This window comes from Topomyia yanbarensis, chromosome 2 (assembly GCF_030247195.1).
Source record: "Topomyia yanbarensis strain Yona2022 chromosome 2, ASM3024719v1, whole genome shotgun sequence".
Classification (NCBI taxonomy): domain Eukaryota; kingdom Metazoa; phylum Arthropoda; class Insecta; order Diptera; family Culicidae; genus Topomyia; species Topomyia yanbarensis.
The window spans coordinates 390,715,884-390,737,678 of record NC_080671.1 but is presented as its reverse complement, the minus strand read 5'-3'; the positions used below and the strand labels follow the sequence as shown (position 1 = coordinate 390,737,678).

General features: G+C 34.7%; 1 protein-coding gene across 3 annotated transcripts in view; it reads left to right on the top strand.

Annotated features, from left to right (window-relative positions):
* Positions 1–1,066: 1,066 nt before the first annotated feature.
* Positions 1,067–21,795, top strand: part of LOC131684773 (relaxin receptor 2-like) — a 230,600-nt gene continuing 209,871 nt past the window's right edge. For 2 of the 3 annotated variants that reach the window (XM_058967913.1, XM_058967914.1), the window contains exon 1: positions 1,073–2,173. The gene's annotated coding sequence lies outside the window, so the exon portion shown is untranslated. Of the gene's footprint in view, positions 2,174–21,795 lie in introns of all 3 variants that reach the window. The other variant, XM_058967912.1, reaches the window with a different exon arrangement.

The window sequence follows — 21,795 nt, the reverse complement described above, 5'->3', positions numbered from 1 at the left end:
TTCCCAGGACGCGTTGTCTCAAAAATGGTGATTTGGAATGGCCTCCTCGTTCTCCGGATTTAACGGCACCCGACTTTTTGATGTGGGGTTACTTGAAAAGTAAAGTTTATTCAAGCGAACCTAAGAACCTTGACGAACTCAAAACTAATATACGAGCTGAAATTGCTGCGATTATGCCCGCAATGCTGTCCAATGTCATGCAAAATGCCCGCAAAAGAGCTGCTTTTTGAGTATCAAATGGAGGTGGTCATTTAATCGACGTTGTATTCAAAACCTATATTTATAATAAATGGAATGAAATATCCTAAAAAACTTGTTTGCTTGTGAAAATCGGCTGAAAAATGTTCAATGTTGAAGAAGGATACATCCAGCTGGCGCACCCTGTACAAACGTGCTTTTTACCTTATAGAATGGTGAAATACTGTGCCGATTTTTTTTTTCTAATTACCACTTCATTACCACACAGCAAGCACAGGTACGAGTAAGTAGTTCGTATCAGTCGAACAACTATATCACAAAATACACATACATTTTCTAATACCATAGCGAATGTGCCGGTTGAGCCAATTTGTTCTGATTTCAATGATATGTTTATTAATTGCATGCTATACAAATTATCTAAACATAGGCATGTTATTGCCACCGGATTTCCCACACCCGCAGACACCCGCGCATATCCCGCATAGGCACATAAACAACACTAGGACCACGTGTTTCCGATGTCTCCGAAAACAAACCGGTTTTGCTCACTCTTTCTCTCGGAAGCGGCTTGACTGTCAACAAGAGAATCTCTACACAAAACGCTCGCATCTATCGTTATTTTGCCTACAACTCACTCACTTGCAACGGTGGATGGCGCAATTTTCCAATCTCTCCAAAATGTGTGCTGATAAAATGCAACCCAACGATAGCTCTACGGCAAGCCAGCAGTTGGTAGACTCTTCTTCTGGTGAGTGGCATCAGCTGGGGGAACTTGGGAGAAACTATTGGGGAGTATGGATGTGAGCGGCTGGTCTTTCACCAGTTCAAGTTTGAATTCGCAACCGAGTTCGGCATTCAGTCTAGCCGTGGCCGTGGAATCTGTTGGTTTGTTTTCCGCTTCCGCTATTTCCGGTGTGGTGAATTTGTCTAGGTGATGGAAAACAAAACATAATAATTAGTGGTTATCTATTCGTGTTCCTCGTATTTTCTTCTACTCTTCCCTAGTCCTAGTAGTTTGACGTGTTCCAGTTTTCCTGGTTCCGATCGGTGTTTACAAGTGCTAAGATAAGTGTGTGTTTTTTTTGAAACTCTACTGATAACTCTAGCAGTACAATTAATTCCACGTCGATTTTAGCCGGAAAGGTGTGATTATTCTAGCCGCAAATCTTATTCCTTCGATGTTTACACTGTGAGAAAATCGGTTTTAAGACCTTTTAGCCGACCGAAAAGTTTACTACAACTGGCGCGGCACCGATGACGATGTGTTTATTCAAAGAAAATCCGATCCAGTTAGGTTGGATAGCAGCTGGAGGGTGTTTACAGAGTGTAGTTTTTATAGCTTTACATTAAAAAAAGAGAAGAAATTACGGAAAAACCAAATAATCTGCTGCAATTAAATCTTGGCCCCCTTAAAACAACAATCCATTAAAGAAAATGGAGAAAAGTCATCGTCTTCGATCGACGGTTTTGTTCGGATGAGATATCGTTCATAACTGGTGGTGGAAACTAACTAGCGAATCCGTATTCCGTGGCAATATCCGATAAAAGCTGCAGTAGCAAAGTTTTCCAACCGTAATTACTCCTTGCATAAATGGTAATAGCGGTTGGTTCCGCTGGTGATAAGTGAAGCTTTCAATTATAGGATTAACACATTTTGGCCAAAGTGAAACGGAGTAAGGGAGAATGGATAGAAAAGTTTGTGATGTTCGGTTTGCTGTGTTTAAACAACGGAGCTCAGTTATTTGAAGTGCCAACTAATGGATTTGGTGAACAAAATTTGTTGGCCAAATAAGAGGAAAATGTGTATATCAACTTTTGGCAATGTGCATCCAGAAACAAATTGAAAAAAAGATCAAGTGAAATAGTAATAATAAAAAACGCCTAGAACGATTTTTAGAATGATATTGTTAAAACACACTTTACTTAGTTGGAGGCAAATTTAAGTGCACTGGTAATAAAGCGATTATTCCAAGTAAGTTTTAGTAAGAATCAGATGCCTTTTTTATTTTACCGCTTTAATATTAAGGGGGACTCACACCTTGTGTGCTTTTTTGACCAAATTTATGAGAAGAATGCTACGAAACTTATTTATATCACGTGTATTCTATTATTTTTGTTATGGATTTAACAATGTACTTTTTCAGTTTTCGATGTCAACATGGTCGACCTGTATATGACAGTGCCCTTTTCATAATTACAGGGTCAAAGGGTGTGTGTGCATGATTGTGTCAATTAGTGACCTGAAATCAAGAATTAAATACGCATTTTATTTGTTACTGCAATATAGCGATGATCTTGAAAATTAGACTCTTGTACTAATTGACCTCACAATTTAGTGAAAAATTTATTTTTACCTGTATTTTGCGTCATTTATGTCGTTGTCAACAATCAGTTAAATTAAATTTGTCGAAAGTGAACAATTGGAATCTTTCCAAATGATTAAGAATATGGCGATATAGAATTTATTACCATTTAGAAAATTACAAGTTTTGGTAAAACTTGTATGAAGTTTTAGAGCGTTATAATTTTTAATCAACGACTAAACTCTTCTAAAGTCCCCTATATGTATAAGAAAAAAATCAATAGAGGAAAATCGAATTTTTTAACCCACAAGGTGCAGGTTCCCCTTAAAATGATAAACACGTTACACCCAATCGATTAAAGCACATTTCTATGAATAGAAAATACATTGAAAATAATAAACTTTACTGAAGGTTACCGCGATGACCTGATATGCACACATATTTATAGTGCGTGAAATTGACAAAAACTATCGTCAATATGCTGTCGATTGAATTTTATTTGCGTCGATTAAAGAGACAGGAATAACAAAAAGACGATATGTTACATTTGGAATTCCAATTCAGCAGCAAAGGCTTACAGCTCTGTGTTGGAATTCCAAATGAAACATGTCGTCTCTTTAGTTTTTATCAGATATTTGAATAAAAAATCGTTGGATCCAAATCCCACAGTCTTCATTCATTTTCAGGTTGCTTAAAAAAGAACGGAACTGTATAAAGATAAGATCAAAAATCTACTCCGACATTTGAAAAAAAGCAAGCAGAGATGAACGACAGCACTATTCATTGATGCTATGAATGGTCCACAGACGAATAGTGGTGATCCTACTTGACTTCCCTTTTGTCGGTTCGGCATGGTGAAGAGGGAGAAGTTTCCCCTTTATGTGAGACATGTTGGTAGACTCGAGCGATTCGTAGACCGCATAAATTTGTACCAAATGCTAAACATTTCATCAAACATTAAAAAACCATTTCCAACATGGTTCGTTTAACAATAGAATAATCATTGCCTGATATAATATCGAACACAACCAATAGGTACTGATGTTTTATTTTGTTACACGCCATCTTCTGAAGAAAGCTTTTTTGATACTAAATGGACTGTCGCTTTATCCAACTGAGCTATTACCGTAATATGGGAAGGCAAGGTTTTTATCATGTTAATCTACAGGTTTTTGGGGCATGGTAAACAGGTATACGAATAACAAGGACCAACATTAGGGTGTCCCAAAATGACATCATGTTAAAAAAGTCATCGGGCTCACTTCTTAAATGAAAGGTTAGGGTATCAGGACCACTTTCTTCTTCGTAGAGATTTTGTTAAAAAGCTCCATACTACTGGCGAATTTTGATTTTTTGTAAAATGGGCCGATTTTGGGTAAAATTTCAAATTCATGATTGTTGAAGTGCTCCTGAACTGTCTTAGATTTTTTTTTCAGTATTTGTTTATTTTTCTGGAGATCCAAATGGAAAAATTTGGTTAGTTAGTTTGTACAAATTGTGGATTATAAGAGCGGCAGAGCCTTTGAAACTTGGTAAAAAGTTTAATTTTTGGTGTATTTCATTAGTTTTTCTTCAAAACTGGGTATCTACAAAATTTTAAAAGTATAGGAAACACTTCAAATAGTTGAGCCAAATATAGGGGCGCAGTTTTGCTGAAGAAAGTGTATAGCTACGGCTAATGGGGTATGAGTTATATAAGTTTTTGTTATATAACCTTAGCCATTTTTAGCTATTCATCAAAAATAATAATGTTCCAACAAATAAAACAATTCAAATATTCTTAGACCACATATTGTTTTTGTAAAATAGAAGGAAATTGATTTAAAACGGTGTTTTCTGTTTGTCTTTAGTGCATCAGGATCGGCTTTAATGAGAATTTGATGAATTGTTGTACCATCAATTCTAAAAATAATGATAATTTTACTAATGATGCCAAATCTTTAATTATTTTCTGAAAAGTTAATTCTCCATAATTACTTCTTGGAGGCTTATTCACCAAAATTATTGTACTAGAAGATGCGCTGTATTCTGTTGTAAAACTTTTTCGAAAATACAAAGCCTTCATAGTTGACTATTTTGGAATTGCGTGATCTAAAACGTAAAGATCCGTTTTTTAACATTCACCCCACCCTTCTGCATTTTTTTTTTCATTCTAAGGTACCTAACGTGGAAATGAGACTTCATATACAAAATCTGAATACGTTAATCAATTCGGCATACAAATAAACGCCATAACTTGCCACTAACTCGACATATTTGTTTAATTTTCATGATTTTCAACCCCTTTAGGTGGTTATTAGTATACTAAATAATTTTAAAAAATCGTCAAATGCTCATAAAAACCGATTCTGATGTAGTAGAGACAAGCAGAAAACGCCATTTTTAATCATTTTCCTCCTATTTTTCGAAAAACAAAATGCGGACTAAGCACACTGAAATTGCTTTATTTTGTAGAACAGTGTTATTTTTATGAATAGCATAAAATATCAAAAGGATATCTAGCAAAAACTTAAATAACTTAAATAAATACGCCCCTATATTTGGCTCAACTATTTGAAGTGTTTCCTATACTTTTAAAATTTTGTAGATACCCAGTTTTGAAGAAAAACCAATGAAAAACACCAAAAATTAAACTTTTTACCAAGTTTTAAAGGCTCTGCCACTCTTATAATCCACAATTTGTACAAACTAACTAACCAAACTTCTCCATTTGGATCTCCAGAAAATAAAACAAATACTGAAAAAAATCTAAGACAGTTCAGGAGCACTTCAACAAGCATGAATTTGAAATTTTACAAAAAATCGGTCCATTTTTCAAAAAATCAAAATTCGCCAGTAGTATGGAGCGTTTTAACAAATTCACTCCCAAGAAGAAAGTGGTCCTGATACCCTAACCTTTCATTTAGGAAGTGAGCCCGATGACTTTTTTAACATGATGTCATTTTGGGACACCCTAACCAACATATTAGAAATGATAACCAAAATTTATTTATTTCAAGTCGTCAATCAGATGTAGACCGGTTTCTTACAATAATTATTAAACTAACTTAACACTAGTTAAAATTTTGGTTTACTTTAAACTGCTGCTTAAGTTTTGTTTTTGACATAGTGAAGTCAATGCTTTCGCAATGTTTGTTGTAAATATTCATCATTTGGTTTAAAGGGCCAAACTTGGCATAATTAGTGCGATGGCGAATTGTACAAAAGATGCTGCGGTTACGTAGTTGTCGAGAAGGAGCATAAAAATTTAGTTTCGATAAAAGTTCGATTGAATCAATACGATGTGATACAATGTCGTTTACAAATGATACCATAGAAAATTCACGACGATCTTTCAAGGTTTGAATGTCAATTAGCATGCACCGTGCTTCATAAGATGGCAAATGTAGTCCAGTCCAACCTAGTTTACGAAGAGCGAACATCAAAAACTGCTTTTGTACTGATTCTATCCGGTCTGCATGCGTTGCTGAAAAAGGCGACCAAACTATACTACAATATTCTAGTGTTGAACGCACTTAGGCTACATATAATGTTTTTATTGTGTAGGGATCTTGGAAATTATAGCTTAAGCGTTTAATAAAACCTAGTGTGCTGTTTGCTTTGTTAATTATTGTGTTATAATGATCTATGAATGTTATTTTGGAATCTATAATAACTCCTAGATCTCTTATTTTGCCACACTTTTCTACTTGTTGATTTCCCAATAAGATTCTATTGTTCTGTATATTATTCTTTCTGCTCAATGTTATGGAATTACATTTTTTTACATTTAGTTTCAGAAGGCTTTTATTACACCATGTATAAAATATATTTACTTCGTTTTGAAATGTCTGAAAGTCTTCACCATTTCTTATTTCTAGAAATAGTTTCATATCATCAGCATATATAAGAACTTTTACATATTTTAAAATAAAGGAAATGTCGTTAACAAATAAAATAAAGAATAGCGGGCCCAAATGAGACCCTTGAGGGACTCCTGATGTAACTTGAATTGGGATTGATTTTACCCCTTTAAATCTAACAGCTTGTTCACGATTTGTAAGATATGATTGTACCCATGTAAGAAGTCCTGGCTCAAACCCTATTTTTTCTAATTTAAAAAGTAGCATGGGTATGTCGATGCGATCAAATGCTTTGCTAAAATCTGTATAAAGAGCTTCAACATGGTTTCCGTTATCCATTGCTGTTAATGTGTAGTTAATGAATTCGAGTAGATTTGTACTTGTAGAACACCCTTTGAAAAAACCATGTTGCACATGGGTAATTCTGTTCTTGATTTGGTGGAATAAATTTTCATTAACAATCGCCTCGGAAATCTTGGGAATGCACGAGATGATAGCTATTCCACGATAGTTACGCACATCGGATTTTTTACCATTTTTAAAAATTGGAACTAGGAAAGAGCTTTTCCATGTTTTAGGAAAACAATCTGATTCTAGAGACATGTTAAAATGAGCAAGGTAATTGGTAGTTTAATGGTCGAATTATAATAATAGAGAATATATTAGTAGTATTCGCAGTATGGCGAGTATTATAAGAATAGTTTGGGAATAATTCAGAACGTTTCTCGAATAGTATTTTTTCTACGGGAGTAATTCTGGCTAACTTGTATCTCGTGAATACGCTTGAAGAAATTAAGAAATTTCATAGAATACTGAAAACTAAAGCTATTCAAACATCAGTACTTGCTTGCTAGTCACATTTTACAAATTTCGGATATACTGCTAATTAGGTGCTGTTTAAATTATAATCGATTCTAAGGACGAGCGCATACGATATTTTTTATTTTAGGTGGAATAAAGTTTGTTACTCGAATGACAAAACTTTAAAACTTTTCGCAATTCGTATTTCTGTATAAAATCAGTCCTGTGCACTTAATAGTCACACTAAACATCACGCTCAAGTGCTATGTCTGTTTGCCTGTTTGCCTTCGGTCATTTTAACGCATTACCATTTTGATTAAAATCTTATATCAGCGGTTCCCAATCTTTTTCGTATCATGGATCCCATCAAAGTCACCCTGGGTTGTTGCGGCCCCACGGTTTAACATCGGATTATATATTTATTTTGTTATTTTGACATGCCTCAATGCGTCAGCATAACTGAACCGTGGAGTTCCCATGTTTTAACATTATATGAAAATAAAAGAATTAAACAAAGTTATTGCTTTGTACCGCGTGTTGAGACTGTTTTTCGTGGCGGTGATGCATTAGTTGTGTTGTCCACCACAACTCGGGGTCGGAAGTTCTTATTTGTTTCTTGCTCTTACGGGTCGCTGTTGTAAATCCCAATTTATCGGCATTTATTGTGCTGATTTTTGGTTTGGAGGCACTAGACCAACCATTGTTATTTCGTTACTGATACAAGAAGTTCGTTTCGTTAAAGGATTGTGTTTTATCAACATCTGTTGAAGGGTGTTTTTTCGTATTGGTTGTAATAGGTTGATTTTTCTTAGAGTCGCCTAGCTTTGGGCCATTCATAAATTAAGTAACGAAAAAATTGCCGAAAATTGACTCCCCCTCCCCCCATGTAACAAAATGTCACAAATTTCTCTATACCCCCACCCCTCTTATTACGTAACAAATTCCGGGAAATTACGGATTTGATATATCAATTAGTATGAAATTTAAAAACATGTATAAAGTTATTTTTAGGAAAACTTTTTTACCGTTAAGTTCTCCATCATGCAATCACATTCAAAATATATCTTTTCACTTTAGGTTTTTTTGGCAAAATATAAAAAATTTTGAAAATTGGGTTTCTTGCAATTTAATTTTTTAACATAATTTTGTTAGAAAAATTACACAACATTTTTTCCAGTTTAGGTATATTTTATTTCGTATTGAAGGAAATGAATTCCTGTAACTCGTTCTCAGATACCTTTGCTGTTTAAAATACAGTAATCAAGCAACAAACTTTTGAAGTTGATGCAAGTAGAAACTTCTACGCCCTGTTGAAAAATTGCTCTTGTATCAAAATGTTGCAATTGCCAGAGAAAATCATGGAGATTCATTAACCGAACACAACTGCAAAGTTTCGTTCGAATCAACGATGGTCATATTTTGCAGTCGGCCGGTTTCTCACGGAATCCCTCTTCTGTAGAATGATTTATAATTTAGCATGTTATGAGACCAAAATGTTCGTATTTATGTGATAAACAATGTGTCTGTTCATAGTTTTCAATTCAACGAACTAATTTATCTTCACAAAATTGCGTATTTCTCAGATATTTTTTTCCATTCTAACTTGGAATGGACACAATGGAAGATAAAAAATGTTCTGTAAAATACGCATTGCGTAAATTTCTAGTTGTAATTGAAAATAATGAAATGTTCTGAATAATCATAAAAAATTGTAAATGTATTATAGTTCATTAGATTAAAATTATAAACAATGTTTTAAAAACTTTTCTATCACATAAATACGAACATTTTGGTATCATAAAACGCGATATTCAATGTGTAAACTTCAAGTTACAATAGACATGTTCTGTGATGTACGCAGTTTTGTGAAGATATTGTGGTTCATTGATTTAAAAACTAAATAATGTTTCAGGAACATGTCTTACCCATAAATATGAACTCTTTGGTTCTGTAGTGGTTTGAAAATACCGCGCCGTCTATTTTTAGGCATGGTGCTGGGAGTGTTAATGTGTTCTGGTCTAATGCGCGGCGCTAGGTTGTGTAGGCGCAGTTCAATTTTATCGTCATCGATATATACAGAATCTTGGTTTTGACGTTGTTGTTCATCATAATATAGTTTTCTGCCTGACCTAAACTTTTAAACGTTATCTATACACAGTTTCTCACGTGGTATAGCTGTATGTATTCCACTTTCTTGGGAGTTCACTTTCAGTTTTCACTTTTAGTAGGCCAAAGCCGAATTTGCTTGAAATCAATCGAAATTGTATTTTCCCGCTTTAAAGCCACTTCTATTTTCTAAGGTAGACTCATTTCACTATAATCCTGCTTGTGAAGACAGATTTTGTTTGCTATCAATATATTATTTTCAGCTTGCCGCGAAAAAAATTGAAAATTCAATATCGATTCGAAAAAGATATTCACCTTCGCGTTCCCCCAGGGATCATTCCATTGCTTCATAAGGGTCCGCGGACCCCAGGCTGTGATTTTGCCACAATTTGAATACACTTCGTAAGGGGCCATACAATAATTACGTAAGGGCATATTGGGAGAGGGGGAGTTTCAAAATATCTTACAAATTCTTATCTGAGGGGAAGGGAGGGTTCGTCCTTTCTTACGTAATATCATAAAACATGCATGAAAAATGAATTGACAATATGATTTTTTAATTACACAAATCATGATAAGATCTTACGTAAGGGGTTCACCAAAATCTTACGAGCTCTTATCTAGATGGGAGGGGGAGGTTGAAAAGCTGTGAAAAGCCTTTCGTAATTAGTGTACGGCCCCTAAAGGATGTGTAGCCCCTCGACTCGCTCAGTGGGTTGTTGGAGGGGAATTATGCTCTGTACTACTGGTGTACATGCAGGGTTTTAGTTGTACTCACCACGGAAATCATTTACTTTGGGAGCAGAGGAAACCGGACCATCGATCGCAGCTGCAACCAAGGTGGACAACTGAAAGGTAAAGCAATATTTTAATATGCTCAAAAGCAGTACCGTGACTACTCTTTTAGCGGAAACATCCAAGGACGATGGCTGACGACTCCTTTCGAGTCCGGAGGCCAATTCAAATTAGTGTTGTTATTGTAAGGACATTTTCATCACATGGTCCATAGAATGCTTACTTTACCATTAAGGGAAGAAGCAAAAACTAAAGAAACTAAATTCATTTTCGAAACAGGTAAGCTCAACGGGTATCCAGAGCAAACCATCCAATCAATAATTAATAGAAAATCTAGAATGCTTCATAAGCAAAACCTCACAACCTTAACTCCAACAACTGAACATTTAAAAAGGATAGCAGTAGATTTCAACCAAAATACGGCTTATCCACTTAGGAAAAAATTAAAAAAGTTTGGTGTAGATCTAGTTTACAGTAGTAAAAATCACCAGCTAAAATCAATACTAGGATCCACAAAGGATCCGATAGAAACACTGAGCAAATCGGGGATATACAAAATATCAAGTTCACATTGTGATAAAGTTAGCAAAAGCTTCTAGAGAATCTGATAAAGATTTACCATTCCACTTCAAATCCAAGGTAGCGGAACACGCTTTTTCAGAAAAACATAACTTAACTATAGAAGATATTAAAATTCAGCGTCAAGTCTCTAATCCTTGGATATTAGACGTAGCATATTCCACAATTAAAGTCACATCGGTTCTTCGGTGATGACTAAACCAAGCCTGGAAATTTTCAAACATTCGTGTCCTTCCTTCGCGGCGACGGAATACTCAACTGCATATTTTGCCTTCCATTTGAGACTTGGTTTGAGAAAATCGGTTTAGTCATCACCGAAGAACCGATGTGACTTTAATTGTGGAATATGCACGGAATTCCGAACTACCGGAATCGTCGATAGTGGACAATATATTCAAAGAAACTGAAACTAAGTTTGCGAAAATCGGTTCAGCCATCTCTGAGAGAATTGTGTGAGTTTAAATGACACACACACATACACACACATACACACACATACATACACACACAGACATTTGTCGATCTCGACGAACTGAATCGAATGGTGTATGACACTCGGCCCTCCGGGCTTCGGTTAAAAAGTCGATTTTTACAGTGATTGCATAGCCTTTCTTTATATGAGAAAGGCAAAACATAGTGGAATTAAATGGAAGAAAACCTTTAAAATATTACGTACATTCCACTAAGACCTCCGTTCGCTTATATATTGTGATATTTTTTTTTGTTCTCTGATAGTTTGAAAGTTAGGTGAATTTTGACGAACTGTTTCTTGTTATGCAATTTGATTTCGTACATCCTTTACTATAAACCCTGATAAAACCGTGGTGTTTTAAACAATCATATATACTGGAATTATTTGCCAAAGCTCATAGCTTTTGAACAATTTTCAGCTAACTTTAAGAGGAAATGTATTGAGCACTTATATTTAATTAATTAGTAATTGAAAATTAAATATTCTGAAAGCTGACATGTGATTGTACTCTTAAAACTGTTGTTGTTACGCACGTTGTACAGCAACGATTATATATGTTCATTTTTATGGCTTTGTGATTACGATCTAAAAGTACCATAATCCAACCTAAATATGGCACTCCAATGATACCTTCTATACCTGTCAAATCACAATCTGCATTCTGTACTCAAGCCATTTTTTATTGCTCAAATATTGAACTAGTCTGGCAGAGAATTTGCGAAGTGCTATAAGTAGGTGACTATTTTTTTGAACGATTTTGCAGTTTAATCCAATTGCAAATTAATTTCTATACAATGTTTCAAAATTGTCTTTATTATTCCGCATGTACGATTTTGTTTTAAGTTGTAGTGGACTAATAAATAACTTCAAGTCAACATTGTATTTCGATCACAGATTTGCATTTTATGTGAACTTTTTGCAACAAAACATAATTTTTGCTTGCACTGTTTGTAATTTTGATTTAGTCTGTCATTATTTGTAATTTATTGTAAACTTTTATATACGATTGCTGGTTTGATGGGTTGTTCGTTTTTTGCTGAAGATGAAGGCATAGACCTTCGAAACGTTGGTTATAGACGTAATAAAATATTATTGTAAGAAATCCGTGACCAAACGCCATCTCTCATTAGATAAAATAAAGTGCCTATTTTCACCATACCACCATACTTCACCAGGGTGCCTCACTAATTCATTAATTTCTTGGCCTACAATCTATGGAATGCGTAAAAATTGACATCAACAGCTTTGCTTCGTTATTAAGAACCAATATAATAACAGAAATGCGCTGAAAACAGTGAAATTCTCATGTTTGAGCGCAAAGAAAACTCGAATCGAGTGCCCCTATTGGTGCACTATCATTTAACTCAATGCGTTGAACAAAGATGGCAGACACTGCTCTGGCTTTAAATGGCTAGGGTGATAATAGAAACATGATTTTTTTGAAACAGAAAGAAAAGTTATTTGAAAATTTTGGTATAGTTGAACACACATTTGAAAAGGTGAAATGAATTTTTCCATTATAATATGTCACAAATTGGCGGAGTTATTTATTATTCAGTTATTCTGTGAAGCAGCTTTTTTAAGTGAAATGTGACGGAAGCGCGAAAAAAAACCGAGTGAATAAGTGAGTGGCATTCCTCACGACTACGTTCGCTCGTGCGCTTGCATACTTGTGCACTTCTACACGTTTCGTTCTACCAATATCTTCAAAAATACTTTGAATTGGAATTGAAGATTAAAATTGTTGTGATATGTTCTTACATAGTTTATCTATTTGTGTAAGTAATAAAAAATTTCTTTCTTTCTCAATCTTGTAAACCAGATCATCTTGTAACATAGGAAATAAGAGATACCAGCACCTTGTCGCAATTTTATCCAAGACTCAAGAAGACTCGAGCTAGCTTTTGATACTCAGTCGTAGCACCACATTACTCGACCTACAGTCGCTTTGATCAATCATGTCAGTTTATCAGAGAATCTGCTTCGGTATATAAATTACAATAATTGATCTAGATCTAGAGATTATCAGATGCATCTACTTCGTGTTTAACTATCGTACTAAGCAATTAATAGTTATCAGTGGCGTTCTTGCTCCTCAGACGTCCAATTTTCGGTTTATCCGATCTCCTCTTGTCTCCTGTAAGCTAGCGCATTTAGCCATGTCAAATAAACGGATTGGAAATAACAGACTCTATTTACAAGAGCCGCGTAAAACTAATGAACCGTACAGCGTGTAAACGTACTTGAACAATAATAGTACTCAACCGAGAAAGTAACAATTGCAAGTCAAAAGATCAACAAACATCTCGCACTGGACCATCGATGGGGCGATAGTTGGATTGGGTTTTCCAATGCTAGCAAAATCGAAGGAGGTGTTTGTTTAGATTTTTTATATTGCTTGAAACTTATTTTTGTTTAGCCATTACGAGGCACCCCAGTACCGGGTCGTATTACAGTCTAATATTAATTAATTCAACAAATTTTATAAATGGCGATGAGCCTATGTTGACACCAATAGTTAATTACTCGATCCATGATAGAGGTAATATCTACACATTGTTATTAGTCCATTTGCTTGATTCTCAAGGAACAGTATAGTTACAAAAAGAGCGTCAAAGCTGTGAAATGACGAGCGATTGCGCTAAGCGATAGTGCGGATCAAGTACATTAATTTTGACACTTGAATTCCAGCTGAAGAGTTGTACAAATATGACAGACGCTCATCTAAACAAGGGCTTAAATAGAATAGGGTGGACATAGGCTCAACGCACCACGGTACTCGAAGAAAAGGCTGAAAAGATAACAACACCAGCCAAACTAAATGCTATTATATCTACTTACAACGAGCAATGAAGTGCCTATACTTGAACGATGCGTTGTGTTGCTTATCTTTCTATAGGCTCTACCCGGTAGTCGGAGTTAGTTTGCGATTGGATTGAATACTGAGGCCGCCGGTTCTAGAAACAAACCTGTATTATTGTGTCGAAATGACCGCTGTGGGAAAGTAAAGTATGTATCAGATTCATAAGGTATCAGATAATTTAGCGAGCGAGCTCTCGAGATGCCAACGTTTTTTTTTTGGTCGGGATTCCCATCGTTTATGGCATCGGCATATGCTATTCAAATTAACTGCAGCCGGCGAATCTGGTTCTGCTTCGATTTTTGAAATGTGATCGGAAACTGAGTTAGGTGTTGTACCTTCAGGCACAAATTTGGTTATCATTTTTTTCCTTTTAGAGAGTTAAAACTGATGCATAGAACGAAAAAGATGAACACTTAATAAAAAATAAAGTTCGCGAGAGTCGACTACTTTTTCAGCACCATGCGTTGTTAGGCCGCATACAAACTTAACCCAGACATCACTTTGTTGAAAGTCTAATAACTTCTGCTAATTATGCTAGACTAATTTTCAGTCTGCGACATAATGGGTAATAAAATTATTTTTCTTATTTCTTCTTTCAGTGGTAATCTGATGTCAACTAGCGGCAAAGCTGCAAATTAGTGGGTTTCCTTCCTGAATATTAAAAAAAAAAAATTGAAGGGTTGTGTACAGGACACGACCACGGTGACATTAAAAATGTAGCTTTTCTCAAGAGCGTGCAAATGAATTTTATCTATCACACTTATCGACTCACGTTCTTGCTCACTCGCCTGTTTTCATATGTTACAATTTGCTATATACCCTCCCCATTAAAACATAATTTATTGGAGGTTTTAACGGTAATCTATTAATTAATCAAGTATCTCACTAGGTGATTGGCATTATTTGGCTGATGCATCTAGTAAAAATAGGCTGGTCTGTCCAGAAAATATATTCAAAAGAAAAGTTCCATATTGAGAAACTGTGATGAGGAAGCCCACGCCCGCCAACGGAAATATACAGATTCTCCATGAAATATGAAATTTCATTTTCCATTTAAATTTTCAATAATGTACTAATGAACTTAAGTAAACAATCTTAAGGTTAAGTATTTCTTGATCGATTAGTGGTGGAAAAAATGAAATTATTTGATAAATTACATTGTTATGCAACGTTCGCACTACCAGTTAAAACGGGTTTTTATGCTATCTTGGTGACATTTTTCTTGTTGCTAATTATTAAAACGTGTTATAACCAGGGTTGTTAATACGATACATTTTTCACGATAATTTATCGGCGTTACTCGTTAACGATAATGTATCGTCATCGGAAACTCCGTTAACGATAATGTATCGTCGCCTTCATCGTCATCGTCGATAATTGTATCGTCGTATTCATCGTCATCGTCGGTTCATCGGTTATCGCGATACATTTTGCGTTACTTTCCCGTTTATTGGAGTTGAAGTTGATGCGGTTTACTTTCAATTGTTTAGAAATAAATACCTATTGAAGGACATGTTGTTGGCAGTTGAAAATGAATAATTTTGGACATTTTCAATACGCAGAAGGGTCCGACGATGTGTCAAAATGTAATTTTTTCAACTTTTCGAGTAAGTTGGTGCACAGAAGAGTCCCAGGTGCACAGTGTTTCCAAGCGGCAAAAAGGTGATCAAAATTGTTTTGACCATGAAGAAAAATTTTGAGCTAATGTGAAATTAGTAATTTTAGCACGAAAAAACATATATTGAAAAAACTACTAAACCACTATTATTAGGCCATTCACAAATTACGCTACACATCTAAGTGGTGTGGTGATTAACAGATTTTATTATAATTTTAATTTAAGCAAGAAGATTTTGAATTTTTAAAAGGAGAATATACATATTTCCAATGTCTGATTTTTTTTTCTAGTTGGGAAGCTTTTAGCCCCCTCTTAAGTTTCTTCTCTCCACTATGTAACAAGATACTTCATGCTTCCTTCTTTTACCCTCAAATATGTAGTGTGATTTATGAACGGCCTCATAATAGAGTTTTAGTCGTTTTTTGAATACAGTGAATACCCGTTTTTATTAGCCCACAGAGGAGTAACTGAGGTCGAATCCTGGCTAAAATTATTTACTGCTGCTGTTGCTGTTATTGTGCCTTAATATGAACAAAAAATATACAATAACTAGTTTTGGGACAATTTGGCATCTATCCACCTATCAGTTCAGAGGTCAATTTTCTATATCCTTTCGAATACTAGTAATCTCGAGGATATCTTTGTCATGGTATACCCCAAATTAGTAAAAAATTTAAAATTTTCAAATCGCTTGGAATTTGTAGATCGGACAAGTCCGGAAGAGTTCCTATATTTTTTGGATAGCTGGAATCTTGTTTTGTAATACTGCTTCAGCAACTTTGCTGGATCTATCCGTTTAATACAACTTTTTTATCATTCAAGTTTGGAATAAAATGTTTAATAAACGCATTTTTAAACTTGGTCCAGTGCACAGCAACACTACTATTTTCGGTTAGTTTTAGGCTGAAGTTATACAAATGGTTGTGTTCAACTACGTTTATAATAATATTGTGTCATTTATTACAGTCATCATAATTAGAAAGCGATATTGCTGGATATATGATGAAAATGATTAAAAAAAAATCCTTAAAATATCACCATTTTTCATCAATGCAAAAATTCTTTAGCAATTTTCGACATATTCATAATTTTGCCACGTTATACAGTACACAGAAAAAAATATTTTGTGATTTTAAGTTTATTTTCATGCACATATTTGGAGCATGAATATAAATGTAAAATTAGGTTCCATCAAAAATCCACACGACTTGTCGTGCTTTCTTCAACGAATTTTATTATAATTCTACACGTGGATTGAAAATTACAGTTTCTTCAAATGGAAAACCAATGCACTTCAATGTATTTTTTACGCGCTTATTGCTGTAAAATGAATAACATGTAATATTACACGAATGCAAGTGTAAAATTGTATGCTTTTTGATCCTCCAATTGAGTGCATTGATTTTAACGTAATTTTCAATCAAAGTTTTGATTCAATCTTTGAATGTTTACATTCGTATTGACTTACATGTCGTTTAAATTTCATTATTTTTTGTGTGTAGGCTTCTAGATATGTAAAAAATATAACGAAACAAAAAATCGAAAAAAAATATTTTGGTTATTGGCCAAGAACTTGTTCTAGTTACTCCTCTGTGCAGCCCCTTGATGAATTATAGGCTGATAAAACGATGACATTGACAAAATCGGCACATCTGCTTCTGAAGAGACGAAGTAGAAACGCAAACACCTGGACTAACATATTTTTTTTCTTTTTTTTAATAAACCGCAGCGGTTAAAATATTCTTCTTTAGACCCTCGACAAAGCCTCATAACCCGTTCTGATTATTTAGTAAAAATTTCCCTTAAGATTCCCTTACCTTTACAGTACAGTATTATTATTTTTTGTATATTTTGCAGCTCTAAGATAAGAAAAATATTCTAAAGAAGGAATTTACTCGAATTTGACTTGAACGTAGTCTAGAGCCCCCCAAATGGTTTTGATAGTGTTTGTTTTACAGATTCGTCTTGGTGAAGCGGAATCTTGCGGCTTCCATACCAAAACATTGCTTTTTGGACACTAAAACATTCAATAACTTCTAAGTTGTAAGAGATACAAATAAACTTACATTACAAAAATTCTGAATTTTCTTAAGCTGAACGAAATCTTGGAACATTTTGAAATTCTACAATATTTCCAGGAAAAGTATTCTGAAAAAAGCAATTTTCTGGGGTATATCAAAGAAATATTCACAAACGTATAATTAAATCGACAGATAGACACATAGTCTCTTCAGCGAAGTTAATACTTAAGATATTCTCAACAACTTTGCCAAAAAAAGTTTTTTTATTTTCATAAATGACCAAACAAAAACTTGCTTCTCAGCTTTAGAGGGATTAATCACCCAACTAATACTTTTTAAATGCAAAAATAAACTTTGCTGAAGACATTATAGCTAAAAAATATTTTTCGTGGTTCAAAGAATTTCTTTCACCTTTTTGCCACTTTGCAAACACTGTGCACTGGTGGATTCTCCTGTGAATTGAAAATGTCCAAAACTATCGATTTTCAACTGCCAACAACCTGCCCTTCAATATAACAAGTTCGCAAAAAGTTGAAAAAATTTCTATTTTGACGCACCGACGGTACATGCCCAATAACTTCTTCAATATAAGAAACTTTCCCTAAAAGTTGAAAAAATCCATTTTGACACATCGTCGAACCCCTTGTGTATTGAAAATGTCCAAAACTATTGATTTTCAACTGCCAACAACATGTCCTTTAATAGTTATTTATTTCTAAACAATTGAAAGTTAACCGCATCAACTTCAACTCCAATAAACGGGAAAGTAACGCAAAATGTATCGCGATAACCGATGAACCGACGATGACGATGAATACGACGATACAATTATCGACGATGACGATGAAGGCGACGATACATTATCGTTAACGGAGTTTCCGATGACGTTGACGGGTGGTTAACGTTATCGACGATGACGATTAATTATCGATTAACAACCCTGGTTATAACTCTGTAGTGTAAACATTGTATTATTAAACCAATTCTGCCTTTTTTTTCTATTATATAGGTGTTTTATGTGGTAATAGGACTGACATAATTATATCTTCAGTACAGCGGTTTGTTTCATAATTTAAAGCAGATTTATTTAAAAATTTAAATTAGTATACTCAACCGTTCTATTTGTTGTATACTTTAAAACGCAATTAGAACTGTGTTTTAAATACATAGGGTAGGACAGATACTCTGACTGAATAAACTGGGAAAACAATTTTAAGACCAGTAACGCTTAAGACATCACTTGAATTTGAATCGAAAAAGAACATCCGCTTAAACTGCTGCTGGGACGGTAAGTTCTGTTTTAAAATTTTCCGTTGTGTGCAGTACGAAACAAAAGTGTTTGAAATTAGAAAACAAAAAGTTCTGCTGGGAATGTGATTGTTTCCGATGCAATTACACTCAGGTTTTTTCACGCAGGGGATACAGGCCGTGTAAATGAAAATCGCGTAAATTTAAAAAAACTCGTAAATGAAAACCGCGTAAATTTCATAATCCGCGTAAAAAAACCTGAGTGTACTCTCCTATATAAAATACTACGCTGCTGAACAGTGCAATAACTACAGAAGCACGTTGTCAGATGCCTTACTGAAAAAAACATAACCGAAATATGAAACATATGAAAACCAATAGGCTCTTTACCCTACGTAGCTACAAAGCGCCGTAAACATGGATTAACAAGTTACAACGCACACGCATGCATAAAAATAAATATATTTTTTTCAAACGCAACACTCTTAAGCAGCACACACTGTATTGAATTAAATCCAAACCACCCCACCCACCTACTTTGCAAATCATTCTGTGACACCGTGCTGGTACCCGAAAAATCCGCACACGGCCACCGCTGCCGAAAATGCATAGCGTCTACCGCTTATTGTAGTGCCCAGACGCTGCAGCCATGATCTTACCCGTTCGACATAAGAACAAAAACTGATTCAAACGGGTACGCGTCACCTCTATTTATAAACTAACCGTATATGGTTTAGTAACTTAGGTGCGAGTGTGTGCAAATGCCAACGTTGCCGAAAATCGATAGCGCTTATTGCATCGCCCGGAGAAGATGTTGCTCGTATGGGATAAGAGCAGCAACTGATTTAAACGGACATGCGTTGCTTCTATTTATGACTTTTCGTGTGTGATTGAGCCACTAACCTACCCTCTAATGACGGCTGTGTCTGAGAAATCTGCCTCACGAATGGTAATTTTCCCTTTTTTCGTGAACTTTTTAATTTTACCAATTTTTAAAAGTCTACTTTTATTGGGGAGATATTAAATTATTACCAATATTTAAGTTAGGTGTTTCTGAATCGGTTGGTGTATGAATGATTAAAATCCATCTAGTAATATCGGAGTTATAAGCGTGCAAACCTTACATAGTTTCGTTACATGGGAGATAGTTTAGATTTTAGAATGACATCTAGACCCAGATAGTGGAGTAAGACATTTTTAATGTCAAAACAATCGTAAAATCTCAAACAAACTTCAATTTAAAAATTAGTCCTGTCACTTAGTAGGTGTCGGATTCTGATGAGACGAAGTCGAAGCGCGAGTTCCACAACTAATTTAATAAGGAATAGAACGCAAATAAAACAATGAGGCTCTGTCTCAACACAATTGATTTATAGGGAAAAACATACTTTAACGTGCTATAAAAATGCAAGAATTCCAACAAATAATCCGCATCTACAATTAGAAGCTAATTAATGTCTAATGAGATGAGTTTCTTATCTTGATTCGAATTAATCGATCAATAACTTTTTTCCTGCATTTCAACAGTGTCAAAAGTGGAAAAAATGAGAAAACCCGATAGGATGTAGGGGAACTGGTGGTAAAATGAACGCATTAACCCTTGCACTTGCGTTTTCCACCCTAGAACGTTGCACTGGGGCACAAATGAACTCCACGCGTTTGATAGCAATTTTTGCAGGTAAAAATGCAAACAACAAAATGGACAATGCATCATTTTCTTTGTTTTTTAATTGCGAAAACAGCTGTATAAGTGAAAGTAAGAAATTTATTGAATCAATGATATATAAGTTGGATTGAACAAAAAAAACTGAGAAAATCGTGGTTTTGACTTTTTTACAAGAATTACTATAACTTTGAAAATTTTCAAAGGATTTAAAAAAATCAAATGATTCTAAAAGTTGAAAGAATGGTCTAGAACGAAATAAAATGGAATTTCGATATTTTTGAAAAAGTGCAATTATTTGGAAGACGTCCAGTTTAAAAATCGGGTTTTGGAAAATACCACGAAATGGGGTGGAAATCGAAATGAAAAAAATATTTCTGACCAGTAATACATTGGTAACCCGCAACGTTACTGCTATAGCAGTTACTGTGTGCAAATTATACTTGCGAGCCATGATTTTGAAAAACTCTAAAAAATAAACAATAAAAATCAGCAAAAATGAGAACGATTTTTTTCTACTTAAAAATTAAATTAAATTAATTGAATAAATTATTTAAAACGATTTTATAATACTAATTGTTACTTACGTAGTAAAACAACCAGTATTTAAACTGGTATTGCCACGAGTCACATTTCCCCTGACAGCACGAAACCTGACGAAAGGCTAACGGCAACCGTACACTGGGGTACAAATGTACCCCACGCCAACTTTGACACCTGCTTCTACGAAGGCTATAAGCAAACTGGCTATACCACCTTTTCTTACTCTTACTAGGAACTCTAAATTGAATTATGGTTAGGGTCCCAGGTCGGTAAATGCCGAATTCTCGTCTACACAGGGCTCCAAAGAAGGCGTGGGGTACATGTGTACCCCAGTGCAACGTTCTAGGGTTAAGCAAAGTCATTATTTTCAAACTAATAAGTGAATGAGATATTACAATCACCTTATATATTTCTTTTTAGACGTGTTTTATACATATTTGGTGAAAATACATCGACATAAACATATTTTTTCAAACATTATTCTTGATTTCAAAACATGTCCAAAAATCAGACATGTTTATAGCGTTTGGGTAAATTGAACATGTGGTGGTGGATAAAAAAACTTGTTACGGAAAAATTAAATTTTAATGGCGTAATATTAACCAATTTACAATCGTGTGGCATCGAAACAAATCTACAAGCTTGGGTTCTCCACGGGTGTTTGAATTTTTAGGATCTGTTGGAGAACAGTGAAGATATATAATCTTGAAGTGAGCGTTCCGATTAATTTTGAGGTTTGG